This window comes from Gymnogyps californianus, chromosome 2 (genome assembly GCF_018139145.2).
Source record: "Gymnogyps californianus isolate 813 chromosome 2, ASM1813914v2, whole genome shotgun sequence".
In the NCBI taxonomy this organism is placed as follows: domain Eukaryota; kingdom Metazoa; phylum Chordata; class Aves; order Accipitriformes; family Cathartidae; genus Gymnogyps; species Gymnogyps californianus.
The window spans coordinates 62,026,576-62,042,768 of NC_059472.1; the positions used below are offsets into that span (position 1 = coordinate 62,026,576).

The following is a 16,193-nucleotide window of genomic DNA, read 5'->3' on the forward strand; positions in this document are numbered from 1 at the left end:
TTGGATAATTGTGAATCAGATACTGAAGGTTTTTTGCCATCTAATAACCCTGTTCAACATGCACATTGATAAATTAGATTTGTTGGTAATTTAGATTGTTGCATTTATCAGTACATTAGATTAAGACAAGAATGTCCTGGGCCTGTATCCTCTAATTCATCTTACATTAAGAAAATAATTCAGTTCTTGAGTCTACTGATCCAAAGTTTCAGGAAATAATTATGACATGGCTTCTAATACTTTGGTTGGTTACTTAAAAAACTGATGATATATTCAACTTCTGGTTCTCTGCATAGGACTAGGTCTTACTTTCTTTCCTGTTTCACTTATACAGGAATTGATGGTTTCACTGCACAGAAACGCTCTGACTGAGCTTTTGTGTGAATGTATTGGTTGATTTCATAGTTCTGTATTTCAGATTGCTTTCACACATGGTCATACGCTAGGTTTCCTTTCAGTAAAAATGATCTTTTATTCTTTATAAAATTTAATTGTAAAAATTAACACAGAAGAGCAAATATCTAAAAAACATTAAATCAGTACTGCTATATTGCCAAAAAGTCTCCAATAGAATTTAACTCTCATTTTGCTGGTTGGATTTCACATATATCTGCCATTCGAGATAGCTAGCAATTTAATTATTACCCAGATAGATTTCTTTTTTCAGGAATGACAATTCATTCTGAACATTTTACATGAAATGTGGGCATTCTCACATGTATTCCTTTTCATGGTATATCTGCAATATATACAAACTTTTTGGAGAAAGCAGAAATAAGCATTCTGAATTCTCCAGATCACAAGGAATAGGAAGAATGGGACTATTGAGTACTTCTGCTAACCTATGTAAGAAACAAAATGGTTTTGGCTGGGACAGAGTTAACTTTCTTTTTAGTAGCTGGTACAGTGCTGTGGTTTGGATTTAGTGTGAGAATGATGTTGATAACACTCTGATGTTTTAGTTGTTGCTAAGTAGCGCTTATCTTAAGCCAAGGACTTTTCAGTTTCCCATGCTCTGCCAGCAAGCAGGTGTGCAAGAAGCTGGGAGGGAGCAGAGCCGGGGCAGCTGACCTGAACTAGCCAAAGGGGTATTCCATACCATGGAACGTCATGCCCAGTATATAAACAGGGGGGAGTTGGCCGGGAGGTGTGGATTGCTGCTCGGGAACTAACTGGGCATCAGTCAGCGGGTGGTGAGCAATTGCATTGTGCATCACTGGTTTTTTCCTTCCCCCCCTGCCCCTTCCTTTTTTTGTTGTATTCCTTTTCATTACTATTGTTATTATATTTCATTATTACTATTGTTAGTATTATATTTTACTTTAGTTATTAAACTGTTCTTATCTCAACCCACGAGTTTTACTTTTTTTTTTTCTTTCCTTTCCTCCTCCTCACCCCACTGGGAGGGGGGAGGGGGAAGCAGCTGTGTGGTGCTTAGTTGCTGACTGGGGTTAAACCACGACACAAAGGAATGTTCCTATATGTTTCCCTATACTTGAGAATTCACAGACAAACTCTCAGGAAGATGGGATGACTCAGAGAAACAAGAGTTATGAATAAAATCCATGATAGTAGAGGCAGATATTCCCCAAGAATGCTGGAACAATGCCCAGGAAGTGAGAACCCGCTGATCCCACTGACAAGATGCGTTTTTCAACAGATGTTCTAGCAGTAACATAACTATTCTGAGGATGTTTTTTTGTTAATTACAATAATATCGGAATTTTATTTATTTTTAACTGGCATCATTAACTAGCATCTGAATTTTGCAGAATAATTATAGTTCAAAATGATTCTTTGGCTGTTTCTCAAGGTTACAGCTCTCCTGTATTGACTAAAATTCTTATAATTATGACTGACTCACTAGCCTCAACATTCCTTTGAAAATATATGTTTTGGTTGGAAAGTTGCTTTTTTTCCATCTTAGTAGTAACAGAAAAATAAGTACAGTGAAGCTTCTTCAGTTATCTTGGTAGAAATTCCAGTGTCTTACCAAGGGTAGGAAGCTTGACAAATACACAGTGGTTGTACTGTGGAGTGCATGGAGAAAGCAACTAGCTAATAACTAAAAATAAACTGTATCAACAAGTCATTAAAAATTTTATTTAAAAATCTGTAGTGCACTGGTACAACTAAATCATTTGAGATGCCCAGAGTTCATAGGTTTGGAAGTTACAACCAGAGACATTATACCTGACTGCTATGGTCAGTTAAAGAATTCTGTTATCTTAGAAAAAACAGACTTTTTCTAAACATAAGACTCCTAAAGGAGAGAAGAACAGTAAGGTTTACCACCATGATATGGAAATATATTCAAATATTTAAATTGAATTACCACAGTTAAACAAATAAGACAAAACATAAAATTATATCAATAATCCCCTGGACTCATGTTTTCTTATGAAACATAGTGTTGTCTCTGTCTGCTGTTCTTGGACCTAAACCTGCCTGTGTTTACATGACATCTTGAATAACGAAACATAGTATAACTATATCGAGGATAGATTCTCTAGCGATGAAGACTACGCTATGTTACAGTCATCTTGCTGTGAAGACAGAGAATCTCCTTGAAATTACGATGTTACTGTCTTACTACAAAATGGAGGATATAAAACCCACCATTTTTGCACCTTGTACCTTGCCCACTCGCTTCTTAAAGACAGAGATATCACATTTCTTTCAAGAAAATTGTGGATATATCCATAACAAAAAAGGAAAAATTCTTTTAGTCTTCCCAGAATTGTCTGTATTCAGAGGCCTCCCCTACTAATGAAGTGCCTTATCTGTCTGTTTTTATCACAAGTCTTGAGAAGTGATTGGGTGCCATTGCAGTTAATTTGTTTTTATTTATGTGTTGATAATATATAGTATGATATACCAATTTTAGCAGTTTGTAATCTAAGAATATTTCTGTTCTACAACTAAATTTCTTCACCAATTGATTTAATTGACCTTAACTCTGACAGTTTTACCTTTTTTTCAGACCCCTAAAAATGCCTACAAATTAGTTTTTGTTTGCTCTGTGCAGGCATGAACCAGCTCCAAACTAGAAGCCATATTTGCGTTTGTTATGTGGAACCCAGGCTAACACACCTAGCAAAGTTTATTAGGTAAGGGTCAAAGTTGCATTAGCAACAGTTAAGTAAGTGATTTCTTATTTCTAGTTCACATGTGGCCAGCTCAGAGCTTCATCACAGTCCACCACCCTTGCCTCCAAATTTCATGTTGTCATATCTTTACTTACATGACCACTGATGAGCATTAAACAGCTGATGACTATTAAAGAATTATAACAAATTAGCAAAAGGAAGATGGCACACAAAAACCTTTAAAATGAAGCTGCCACAACTGCAGGCATTGATTGTCTGGATGACAAATAAGCCAAGTGCTGGAGGAGCATAGCAGCTGCCTGATGCTCCCTCTGCTATCCTCTTTAGTGGTATCTTCTGCTGGAACCAGGAGTAGTTATGCAGAAACTATGCTATGTAGTAATGAACTCTGAGCAATCTGGTCTGAGATGAAGAAGGTAACCTGTGCCAGATTCGTTGGCTATGAATAATATAAAGGTACATCCAAGATGAACTATATAGATCTGTATACTATTAATAACATGTATGCTATTAATATGTGTGGTAATATAATATTACATGCAATATGTATATTAATACTTTTTATGCATTACAGGCTCTGATCAAGAAAAAGATGGAGTTAGCACTGCAAAACCACCTAACGCAACATACTTTTCTCGTAACATTTCTGTCAGAGTATGTATACATATACACAATATATATATGTAATATAACATGTATATTATATATACACACATATATATGCATATATATGTGATATATATGAGATATATATGTATACACACACACACAAATGGGAAAGCAGAGGTATAGTGTAATGTAAGCAAAGATTTTCTTCTGTTTCAGTCCCTCACCAGATGTGTGTTACAGACTTGATGGGAAGAAAGACAGTGCACTATCACTTTCTGGCAATCCGCTGATGGGCTGCAAGACTGATGAGAACTCTCTCAGACAGTTTCTTCAACAGTGTTGAAGCTGACATAGAAGTACATATGGAGTCCATAAGCACTAACAATTCTTATGCAATGAGAAAAGAAGACAGTTATTTTCCTCTGCTGTATTTAGTTGGCATAAAATTAAACTGAATCCACCAGTTTAGAAATGAAGTATATTTTAACACCTTCAAATATCACAGGGAGGTTTATTCACAGGTTTGGGAGTTTTATCAGATTAGACTAATAGGATGTGCTAATGTTGTCTGGGAAGTGGGATGTTGTGAACTTAGTAATACTGTGTCTTTAAATGGAGAGATAAAGTGGAAGAGTTTCTTGTGAAATCTTGTTGGATATTTCAATTCCTATAGTGAGAAAGAGGGCAAATTTAACTGGAGCCAAAAACTTCTGACTGAGGATTGAAAAAGTGGATATTTGATATCCAGTTGATACTATATGAGAAATCACCACTGAATTCACTACGTCATCCTTGAGTTATGTCCTTTTTTGGTTTTTGATTCCATAAATATTTTAGCAAACAATTTTTTTTTCAGTAGAAAAGTATATGGAAAGAAGATATCTTAACTGAGTGTTTAGTTATAATCCCAAAATGTTAAACAAAACTCTAAATTTGTGCACTTAACATTTCAGTAGAGGCAATGTCTATGCTTTCTAACCAATGCAGATTTCAAATTGTATATTTAAGATTTATATGAGTGCATCAGTTGAGTATTACATAACACTTGACACACAGTGTTGTTCAATAAGAGAGAGAATGCTGCTCCACTTTTCCTGTGCTGAGAGATAACGCCTTTTTCATAATTATAGAATGGCAACAGAAGTGGAAGCTCTCAGCCAGAGCGCTGTGCTAATGCTGCAAAAAATCTGAGATTGATTTGGAAAATAAATTTATTTTAATTGTGTTTACACTAATTTTATGTTTGCTTTCTGATGTGAATAAATACTCTATAAAGGTCTTTATGTAAATCAGTGATGCAGACTCATTTGGAGTCCTGCTTGCAATATGGGTTGCCTTGCTTTGGAAAGGATACTGAAAAATTAGACAAGTTTAGGGACAGACAATAAGAAAGATGATGAGCATAAAAAAACCCGTAATCAAATCTTTTTATAAGAAAAGAATTTTTTAAATTATTTGGATTACTTAATTTAGAAAGGACAAAGGCATAAAGATGACAAGCATACTTCTTACATAAAGATGAGAAGAACAAAGTATTATAACTGTAAAAAATAACAGATAATTTATCAAGGATTTGTCATCCAAGCTCAACGTAAGAAATTATCTTATGAAATGAAAAGTTAAGGAATTCAACAGTAAATACCTCTTCACAGAATATATATAATTGGATCAATTAGATATAACATCTGGGAAAGATGAGCACTAATTGTTTTCAGAGGGATGATACTGTGTTAGATGGATCTGCAGTCTAATTTTTGTATAGCAATGGTTAGTTCTCATACTAAAATAAAATGAGTAAATTGCAGTGCACTACAATTTAAGTGAAAAGCAAAATTAATATTAAAAATATAAAACTCTCATATGCCACAATACTTAAAAATAGACACTTCTCCAACTGTAATAAAATAATAATTTCCAGATTGCTGAAGACTTTTTTTTTTGGAACAGAAGCTTAAATGTTCATATTTACTATGCCTAAGAAAATATAAACAATTTAGAGAAATGGTTGCCACTGCTTTCAGAACCAGATTCTTAATCTCTGTGAAGTTTCTTCACTTGTTTTTAAGAAACATTGCAACAAAGACCTTTATGATATATATCTAATCACAGGATATTTTTTATTAGTATTAAAATATATTCACAAAAATACAAATTTGATTTTGGGTCAACTTATTGCAAAGAATATCCAGACTTTTTTTTATTTAAAATTTTGGCATATGTCCATTTCTTTCCTGCATTGCATGGCTATCTAAGTTTTGCTGGATTCTACAGCTCTCAACAGTCTTTTATCTTCAACAAGAGACCTGCCATCTGCATCCTAAAAAGCCAAGTTTGCTGATGCTTCTGAGGGAGAGGTTGCGGCGTAGAAATGGTGACTGCAAGTTGAGGGAGGAAGTGACCCATAAGAGCATCAACACAAGCAAAAAGCCATAGTGTAGGTTTCTCTCTGACATCTCTCTTTTCACTCATCCACCTACTTCATCTCCTGTAGCAGGAACAACTCAATCCCACTCTGCCTTCCTAGGGCAGCAACATTTCATTTTGCATATACTGATTGATAGGAATGTCAGAGTTGGCTCTGACAGCTCTTATAGATGGAAGAGTAATACTGAGCAGGTTATAGAAATTTTTAGTTTGTTGCAAATTGCAAACAATGTCTTTTCTGGATATTAAAGTGTCTATTAAGGTGAAATAGCCAGTAAAAGAGATCTCAGATTTTGTTGATGGGCACAATATTTATGTGAAACATAAAGACATAGGAAAGTTTCCATTTTGGTGCTATCTTACCATTTCAGCATTCACTAAGACTGAACTAAGATTGATCTGATTCTTTGAATAGGCTGAAGAAAATTATATGGTTTTTAATTTTTTTCCCCATGTTATTCCTAAATTTAAAATTAAGTTACATTTCTCTAGATTAAGCAATATATTGAAATATCCCACTAGGAATTGCTTTTTTTGTCACAATGTCAAAATTGTTTATTCATGGGAATACAAAGCTCCCATGGAAACTTCTTATTCATAAGAGGATATGATTTTCAGCACTAAAGTTCCCTGCTTGAATAATGTTGAATAGTTTTAATCTTATAAAACGTTATAAAGGGGAAAAAAAAAATCACGAGTTTATTCTCACATTAAGTTTTTGCTGCTTTTTTTTGTCCTTTAAGATGTAAACAGTCTCCAACGCTGAGGAAAACTTTTAATTGATAGTTGGGGATTACTCATTTTAAATAAGATATTAACACTTGTCTTATAATTAATTTACTCATTTTGCTTTGTGAGCAGTCCTCACAGTTTGCTGTCTGTAATGAGTTGAAGGTACACCCATGAGAAAACTATATCCAGTTTTCTGAAGTGTTTGTGAAACGTGAGCAGTACCATGCTGAGGGCAATTTCTTGTTTCTTTTGCAGCTCTCTGGCAGAATTCTGCAAGGAATTTCAAAGGTCAGATTTTGATGCTGCTGCACCAGAAAGGAACAATTTTGTTTCCTTCCCAGGTGAAACTGAATTAATATATTTGGAGCTTCTGTTAGAAGGAAAAGAGTTTGGGGATATCCTGCTGACAGGAGAATTAATTCTTTTCATTTGAGAAGGTACTAGGAACTCAGTGAACTGAAATTCTACAGATTTAGTAAGGTCAAAAGCATAGGACCTGTTTGTACTTTGTACTTATTTATTTTTTTTGTTTTTAAACTGTACTAAGACCTCATTATTTGGAAATTAGTTAGCAAATACAGCTCTGTTTTGTTTCATAGATGGATGCTTAACAGTAGCAGAGAAGATTGTTTCACCAACTTGTCCCTTATCAGTGAATAATTATTTAAAGGAGTCAAAACCATCTGTAATTAGAATCATATTCCTTTTTAAATTTCAAAATTCCCAATTACAGTGATGAAGATCAGTGTAATTGTATCCCAAACAATAGCCTTAATTGGATTTAACCACCGTTATGGGGATCACTGCCTAACACCATGGTTTTCACAGAATTCTTCACACTGTACGTCACAAGTCACCTTTCCATTTAATAAGTATTTACTGCATATATGTGCCCATACCAAACACCCTGTCTTGGTGTGTTAATTTTCTGGTAGCTTTATGTTAGTGTCTCACTTTTTTTCTTCTGAGTGTAAGAAGACTACAAACCAGACTATTTCATGGATGGAATATGAAGAAAAGGTTCATGGTTTAATGATCTAATACAGTCGCCTTAAGTATGTTGTTTCCTGCCTTCACAAAATACATAACTAGGTGCTCTATGTCAGCGGAATTACGACAGGAGTCTACAGTAACAGCATAAGGAAACTGTTTCAAACTGTGCTTGTTTGATACACTGTAAAATGTTGCTCAATTTCAGATTTTCTTCTGGACTTCTTGATGTAAGACCAAATGAAAGTTCTTAGCTAAAAGCTTGCTACACACACACACACACATGCATAAGTGTGAGATGTGTTGCACAAGTGTTTATCAAAATTTCTGCTAAGAACTTGCAGAACTGTCATACCATCACCAGCTTGATTTAGTTTTGTGGTACAAGAACTTATACTGCTATGACCCCTTCCAATGTTTTCCAGCTGGTGAAAAACTGTAGCAACTAATGGGGGCATATGGATATTTACAACAAGACCATCTATAATACAGCACAAGTCCAATCCAATTTTGCAATAAAAGGTTGAGTGATCAGTTTGCAGTCATGAATCTGTTGCATATCAACTCTCACCTTGTTCAGTGAAGCACTTACGATACTTCCATGAGCTGTAATTTTATTGAATATTTGTTGAAATTTATTTTCTGAGTAAGTGGAAATCTGTTCAGAAAACAAGAAGAAACTAACTGTACCAAATGGACTCTACTGCTGTTAAAATTTGTATATTTTAAGGCTTTTATTCTGACTAAAATACAAAAAATTCAATTTATTTTCAAAACGATTCCAACATGAATATAAAATATTATCACTAGATGACTGGAAAATTATGATTTCATTATCTTTTATTCCAACTCTGTGTTCTGTTTGCATGGATCAAAGAGATTATGCAGGAAGGATTTATTTTTTTCCAACTAATTCAGACTGCAAATGATATAAACTTAGAGTTTTATTTGATTCTTCATTCAATACACACAATTTCTAACACAACCCCTCTCCCACCCAAATATCAAACAGCTACTGAAGAAACTCAAAATGAGCTTTGATATGAGGTCTGGAGTATCTGAAAAAGCAACTTGTTATAATTGCTTGCCTAGGTTATGTCCATTGTGGTTTGTTCATGATCAGCACCATAAACACTGAAGCTACTTCCCATAACTGCAGAAAGGCAAGTTGCCTTACAGCTTACATCTTTCCCTCTTTGCAACTTTTGGCCCTCACATACTACGTCAGAGTTTGCAACAGCATGTACGAAGAGTATTGATTACAGGCTTTTATAGTTCTGAGCAGCCAAGTGCAGTCACTACACATTGTGAGAAGTTCACTCTGCACACGTAAGCCCAGACAGCTAGAAAGATAAACAGGCTTTCTGAGGAAATACAACAAAAGGTTTTAGCTGTTCTGGTTCTTTTCACCCTATGCAAATGTGACTAATGCAAGTGCTTATGCAGCCAGGAGGTAAACAGTATCAGGGAACTGATCCAGCTAAAAGTAATTTTCTGGGTAACTTTTTGACTGGATTGATTTCTCTTATCTGATAGTCTGTTTGCACTGCTACATGATGCTTGGGCCAATTGGCAATGTGAGGGCAGAAACAAGTGGCCAGGGTATTTTGGGAGCAGGTGGCCATTAAAGGAACTAGATTAAAACCTGCTGATACTGACTGAATCACTGTGACCTTGGCTGTCAGCAAAGTCTTAACATTCATTATCTTTTGTCTATGTGGGGTGGTTACCCCACTGCTTATTTTCAGATACCTGCTAAACCCTAATTTAAAACAAAAGAAAGACTTCTGTTTTTTTACTTATTTAGCTTGCCATTTGATTTTCCCTGAAGTAGCAGGGGAGTGAGGGTGAGTTGAGATGTGGGCGATGGACAAAGCTAAGTTTTCCTAGGGTTAGATGCAGGGAGAGTCTGCATCAAAAGAAACTTTGAATAACCAAAGAATGCTCCCACATGAAATAAACCAGTCTTTAAGCTGTCTGTGTGATGCAGTTACTGTGCTCTACTAGCTCCCATTGTCTGCCCCTGAGCTTTTCCATACCACTTTTTTCTCACTTTTCTCCCTGTCCTCTCCTGCTCCTGGGTTGGAGGTTTTGTCACCTTTCTTGTGGTGCTTGTTAGACCCTAAAACTCATGACGTGAGAAGTCCATTATCTACTTTTTGCCTTCTGGCTTGTTTCTGTAGAATTCATGTTTGTTTCCATTGGTGGCCAGAGGTACTACAGATAAGTTAGATAAGAGAGCATTTAGCCAGGACTAAAGGGAAATGGGAAAGATTTCCCTCTTTTGGGGACCAGTAAACTGTTAGGGCAGCTCACTGAATCTGTTGAAAACATATCTAGGGGTTAGAACATTCTTTGCAAAAAATACACCAACACAAACCAACGCAAGTGCGCCACAACGTGCTGACACACTTCTGACCTTACATGAGAGAGTAGATTGTGCACCATAGCTTGGTGTAAGCATTTGAGGAGAACAAGTGATCCTGGGACTAGGGTTTAAACCACAGATTTTGGGCTGGATCACGCACAGTAGGAAACGTATCCTCAATGGCCTTGCTTGGAGTCACTGTGCATGTAACTGCATGAGCAGCAATGCTTTGTGTTGTGGGACAAAGAGCAGCATTTTTGGACACCCAGCAATGAAGGATACCTGATATTTACAATAGCACTCCATTGCTGTGGAAAAGCCACAAAATATATCCTTTATGAATATCCAACTATATTACTGAATCGACTTAAATCCTGTATTACTGCAGTCTACTGGATCTTGAAAGGACTTTCACACTCAGAACAGTACTGATAATTAAGCCCCGTACTCAGAGGCTACACAGGAAAAAACATAGCAGTCTTGATTCCAAGTTACCTGTGTACTATCCATCTAAAGAATTGAATTACTTTAATTCCACTGAGGTAGAGAGGAAGAGGAGTACCTTGGCCTGTGCCAGTCTTTTTGCTTCATTCTACAGCACAACTCGCAAATTAAAGCAAAACCTCTTACCTCAACTGCAATGAAAGGGAAAAATATATGTATTTTTATACTATGTTCTAAAGGTCCTATTCTCTAGGAAGATATTAATTTTGGCAGAATTTTCTATCGGGCGAATGAAACTAAAATACTTCATTTTTCATTGACGTCAATATCCTAATTTAGCTGACCTACCATTGTAAGAATTTTTGCTCCAGCTTCTATATCTTCACCACAAGTGTATTTTTTGGATGCACTGCTGTGCTTGAAGCAGGTACATGATTCTGCTGGCATCAATAGATCAGGCAAATGTAGAAAGTGTGGTTTGTCCAAGAAAACCATCCCTCCTTATCACCTCCAGCTCCTACTACGTTATTCATTCTTTGAAACTTTTCTGTACTTTGTTATTTTCTAACTGTGAAAATTTCCAAACACTGAGATTTTCTACGTCAGGTGTTTTCTTAGCTCTATTAGTTATCAACTGTTTAGGATAAATATTCTTTTTATTCTTATCTCTCCCCCACGTGGGATAGAAAGTGAAGGGACCTGGAAGGATGTCTTTGGATTTCTAGATTCTCTAATGCCATCTGAGTTAGTATCAAATGCCATTTATCATAGATGGAGAGGAACAGCAGCTTCTGGGTGATTCATATGACCTATTTAAATATCTATCTTCAGATGAGGTGAAGTGGTTCATGGTGTCTCTGAAGTACAATGTTTCTGAGAGCTATAATCTGGAAAGGGAAAAAAAAAAATATTTAGAAACGGATTCTTGTGTCACCCGGGTAGAATACAAGGGGGATAAAATAATTTTTCTTGAAAATTACATTTTAACTTATAGCTATAAGTAAGTAGTCAGCGTGATAGTCATAGGAAAGCCTTTACAGGGAAAGAAAGAAAAGAGCAACAACTGTTTTTAGGCAGGCCAAAATCAATTTTATCTTGTGACAGCCTCCAATAAATTTTTTTGATTGATGCTGATGTTAATAGACACAATGTTAATTTTGTCCCCCTTTTCTAAATGCTTTTACTCAGAGTTTTTATCTCACTTGGAATAGATAGATTTTTCTTCAAGTCCACGCGTTAGGAAGTCAGTTGCCTGAAGAGGGAAGAGGCGGCTGAAGGGTTTGCACTGTGGTTTGCACAGCTTAAATGTTTTCCTGAACATCTAATCTATTTTGGTTTTAGGACTTGCTGTCCTTACTTTCCACACTGCAAAATCAATCATTTTGTTTTTAATGTTTGATCCACGTCTGTGAAGAGATCCTTCTTGTTCCAAAATAAGCAGGAGCTAGCTGTATCAGAGAAACTTGACCAGATTTGTACAAAACATTCGATAGTGGGAAATATTTCAATAAAGAAACTGTCTTATGAATCATTTCTTTTCCAATACCAGCTGTAAGAACTACTTTCTCTTTCATGATTATCCAGAGAACTTTATGAGCAGTTTATGTGTGAAACTCATACAAGTAAAATATTTGATGTATATCATCTTCTTTAAATGAACATGTGGAAATAAGGAAAAGAATGTAAAGTATAATAAAAATTTCTTCATGGATTAAAATACTTTGTGTTAAATATGTCATTTTAACTGACCACATTCAAAATCTCTTAGCTTTCTATAGGAGCAAGGTTTTCCTCATGCAGAGGTAATGTATTGATTGTAATCCTGGCATTAGTCTTTCTCACTGTAAAAAAATAATATCAGCTTATTAAAAAGTGCTCTCTTAATAACAGTATTGAAGGTAAAATATTATCTCATGAATACTTAGCATTCTCATTGCTAAAAAAATACATCAAGACTTGTATTTACTGTCCAACTAGCTAATTAAGAGTTTCCCAGGTCAAAAACTTAGAGGAATTTATCCAGACCCCATTTACACTGATTGTCTTGGTCTCTGGATCTGGCTCCAAATTTAAAAAAAATAAAAAAATAAAAAAATTTAGAGTTTATTAATGTTCTCTATTTGTGAGCTTTCATTCAATGTTCAACTGATTTCCAAAATGGGACCGTTTATTGTACTCTGATTTCCAAAATGGGAGTGTTTATTGTAACATTTGAGTGAATAGACCTAAGTATTTTAACTGCGTTGGAAATCCAGGACCTTATAGGGAAATAGAAAGTAATAACTAATGCAGTGCAACATACATAACTTTATTATTTCAATTGTATCCAAGTGAATTAGTATTTGCTGCATGTCTAAGCTGTAAAAAGGAGTCCTAAGTGGGCAAGCACAAAAACAATACTTTACCTAAAACCAAGTATGAAAATATTTTTAACTTCAAATATTTAAAAATGCTCTGAATTTATCATGCCTTTGGGCCCTTGATAGCTTGTTCAGTGGGATTTTATGTGAGATAATGCTAGGATTGTTGTTAAGACACAAAATAAGAAAGTATTTTGATGAAAGTTCATGAAACTATGGACTTTAAATCCTTGAAGAGTCATCGAAAGAGAAATATTCTTTTAAATGCTAGCCACATGGATTTGGTTATTCTCTATTGGTGATAGTTCTGAACTGATAATGAAAAACCTTAGCAATTACTTTTCAGTAACTGATATTTATTTTGTAACCAGGAAAAATAAAGATACATACAAATGAGCACTGGTTTATTTGAGAACTCAGTGTACTGGGAATCTATGGCTAAGATTCAGCCTGGGATGAAATTACTCTGTTCTGAAGGAAAAAAAAGGTGCATACTTTGATGACTCGTTCTCAAGAAAAGAAAAAAAAAAAAAGGACCAAATCTTTTTATGTCTAGAAACTGAAAGTGGATTTTTCCCACTGCTGGAAAAGCCAATTTGCAATTAGAAAAATAAGCTGTCTTTTTCTCTGTTCTGTGGCAGCCTTAGAAAAACACCAAAGCAAGGAAGAATCACACTCCTTGTCACATTAATATTTCTGAGCAGGGGTGGATTCATATATTCAAAGGGAAAAGTGAATACTGAAGATGCTTCAGTATTCAGTAGCCTTTCTCATTGCTGCATTTTATAGCATTCATCACTAGCCATCCCTGTTTCTGCTTTATCCATCGTTTAAAGCAAAGAAATAAACAAACATGAAACAGTTTCTGAAAGACTAACTTAGCCCACGGTTTGTTGGAAAGCATGATGATATGCAAAGCAGATATAGGCCTGTTCAGAGATATATAGCAGTTATAGTCCTGTTAGGATATTAAGTACCAAAAATCAAATGATTTTTTGCTGTATGGAGGTAGATAAGTAGAAATAGTTAACAGATTACAAGTGGTAATGTGGAGAGAAGCTGTGTTCAATTTACTTCTCCATTCCATGTCACAGGCAAAATTTTTTACCCCTACAGTGTATTTTCAGATATATTTCCCATTCTTTGCCTATGAATGACCCGACCATTGAAACTTCTATAATTTCTTTTGGGATAACATTTAATATTACAATCAGTTTGCTTTTACAGAGTACTTTAAATCCTTTTCTTTACTTAATTTATTACCATTATCCTTATTTTATTATACTTTCCTCTACTTAATATTTCAAAAAGTTTTTATACAAGTTTAATATATATTCTTTAATGTACCATTGATATTTCTTAAACTCTTACGAGAACTTATTTTTTTATTATAGGAAAGAAAAACAGTAATGCAGTAAAAGTAAATACCTTGTGTTGTGAGAGAGAGTGAGTCACTGTCACAGGAGGGAATAGTTTGCAATGTATAATTTATTCTGTGATTTTTGCCGTTTTTTGAGATAAACTGCAGTTTCTCAAATTGAGTATTTGAAGCTGTTTGCTGAATAATCCCTGTAAAGAGATGTGACTTATTCATAAGCACATTGTTGTAAATATTTAGTAACCAAAATTTGAATTTCAAGCTTTTTTTGATAGGTTATTGCACCTGGTGCACTGCCTGCTGAAATCAATAGGAACCATTTCACTGGCATTTGTGGGCATTGGAGTGTGGGTAGGCTGTATGACTTATTCCTTCTTTTGGAGAAAGTGAGATTTCAGTGTCAAGTTTCTGATACATATGCCTCGTTTGTCAGCTTATACATACACTTACATGAAGTTCTGCCGTGTTTGCTTTACTGGGGGAAGTATCGCTGTTAATACTGTTAATTCCTCTTATTTCCATGTCCTAGATTGTTGCTGAAGTTTAAGCACATAATGAGGTAGGTTTGTTTTAAAAGAATATTCATAAATACATATTTGGTTTTTTATCTATGTGTTTTTTACTTACCTAGCCATACTTGTAAAGATCAGCGTTTCACTTGTGCTATGAGTATACTACTGAGAAAATTATTGGAATCACATCATTGTGTGAAGCCTGTGCTGCTATTGCAGTTCATCACCACCTAGGGATGTTGCTGTATTTAATGGGATAAATTGACAAAAATGTTAATAAACCTCTGCAGAGAAATTCATCCATCAGCTGAATTTACCTTTCTAAAATGCCCTTTGTGAAAATACCTGGGGGCATATCACACAATTAATATAAAACATAGGCACCAATAAAACTTTAAAAGCCTTAATCCTACAGAACAGTTTTTTAAATGAAGTCTTAAACGTGGACTGTTCTCTATTTCAACGTGCATAAATAAATTGGGCCGCAGTGCCAAAGTCTGAAAACGCACAGCCTCTAAGAAAATTTTTTGCACATGTTTATAAGCATGTTTATAAACCACATTTTGATGAATGAATGGAATATGGAAAATTAAAATCCCTAAACCACTGTTTGATTTAAGTGGTTAAAAGCTTTAATTAGGAGAAGCATGTCTTAATTGCAGTTTAAACAGAGTTGCAGAACTGTTTGAGGCATAACATGTGTCTTTGCAGCTGAATTGCACACCAACAAGAATTAGCTTGAGAAACCAAGAACAGAAAATTGCAGCGTAGAAGTTAAGGCAGTGAAAAATACCTCCCCCCCTGCCCCGAACAGTATGAGCTCATATCTCTGTAGCTGCCCTCAGGAGCCCAGATCTCAAGTGCTCCATTTCAGAGGTGGTAACAAGGCATCTTGATTACATGACTGCTCTGAACTTCTAAATAAATCTCAGAACTGCTCCAGCTTCAAGGTTAGAGACTTACCTGAAGGACAAAGAAAACTTCCACTGAGATAAGGGGTGGAAATATCTGACGGTATTTTCTGTGCTATGCCTTTAGTGAACTTCTGAGGTGGAGGCCAGGTCACTCAGCTACAACATAAGTTAAAAATGTTTCCTGATTTCGACCCCAAACAACTGAGAAAAGTGCAGTTTATTACTTAGCATGTTGTAGAAAAGCATTGTAATGATGGCGCTATAAGTAAACCTGCGGCTGGTGGAGACCCCTCCAGTTTCACCACAAGTGCTGTGAATAACAGCATTCCCTTCTGAGGTCCCAGAGCAGTAC

At 35.3% G+C, this 16,193-nt stretch overlaps 1 long non-coding RNA gene across 1 annotated transcript; it reads left to right on the top strand.

Annotated features, from left to right (window-relative positions):
• Positions 1–3,447: 3,447 nt before the first annotated feature.
• On the top strand, positions 3,448–5,601 carry LOC127013578 (uncharacterized). The gene is made up of 3 exons (XR_007766093.1): positions 3,448–3,566; positions 3,685–3,764; positions 3,936–5,601. It is a non-coding gene; the product is annotated as an uncharacterized LOC127013578 (long non-coding RNA).
• The last annotated feature ends 10,592 nt before the right edge of the window (positions 5,602–16,193 follow it).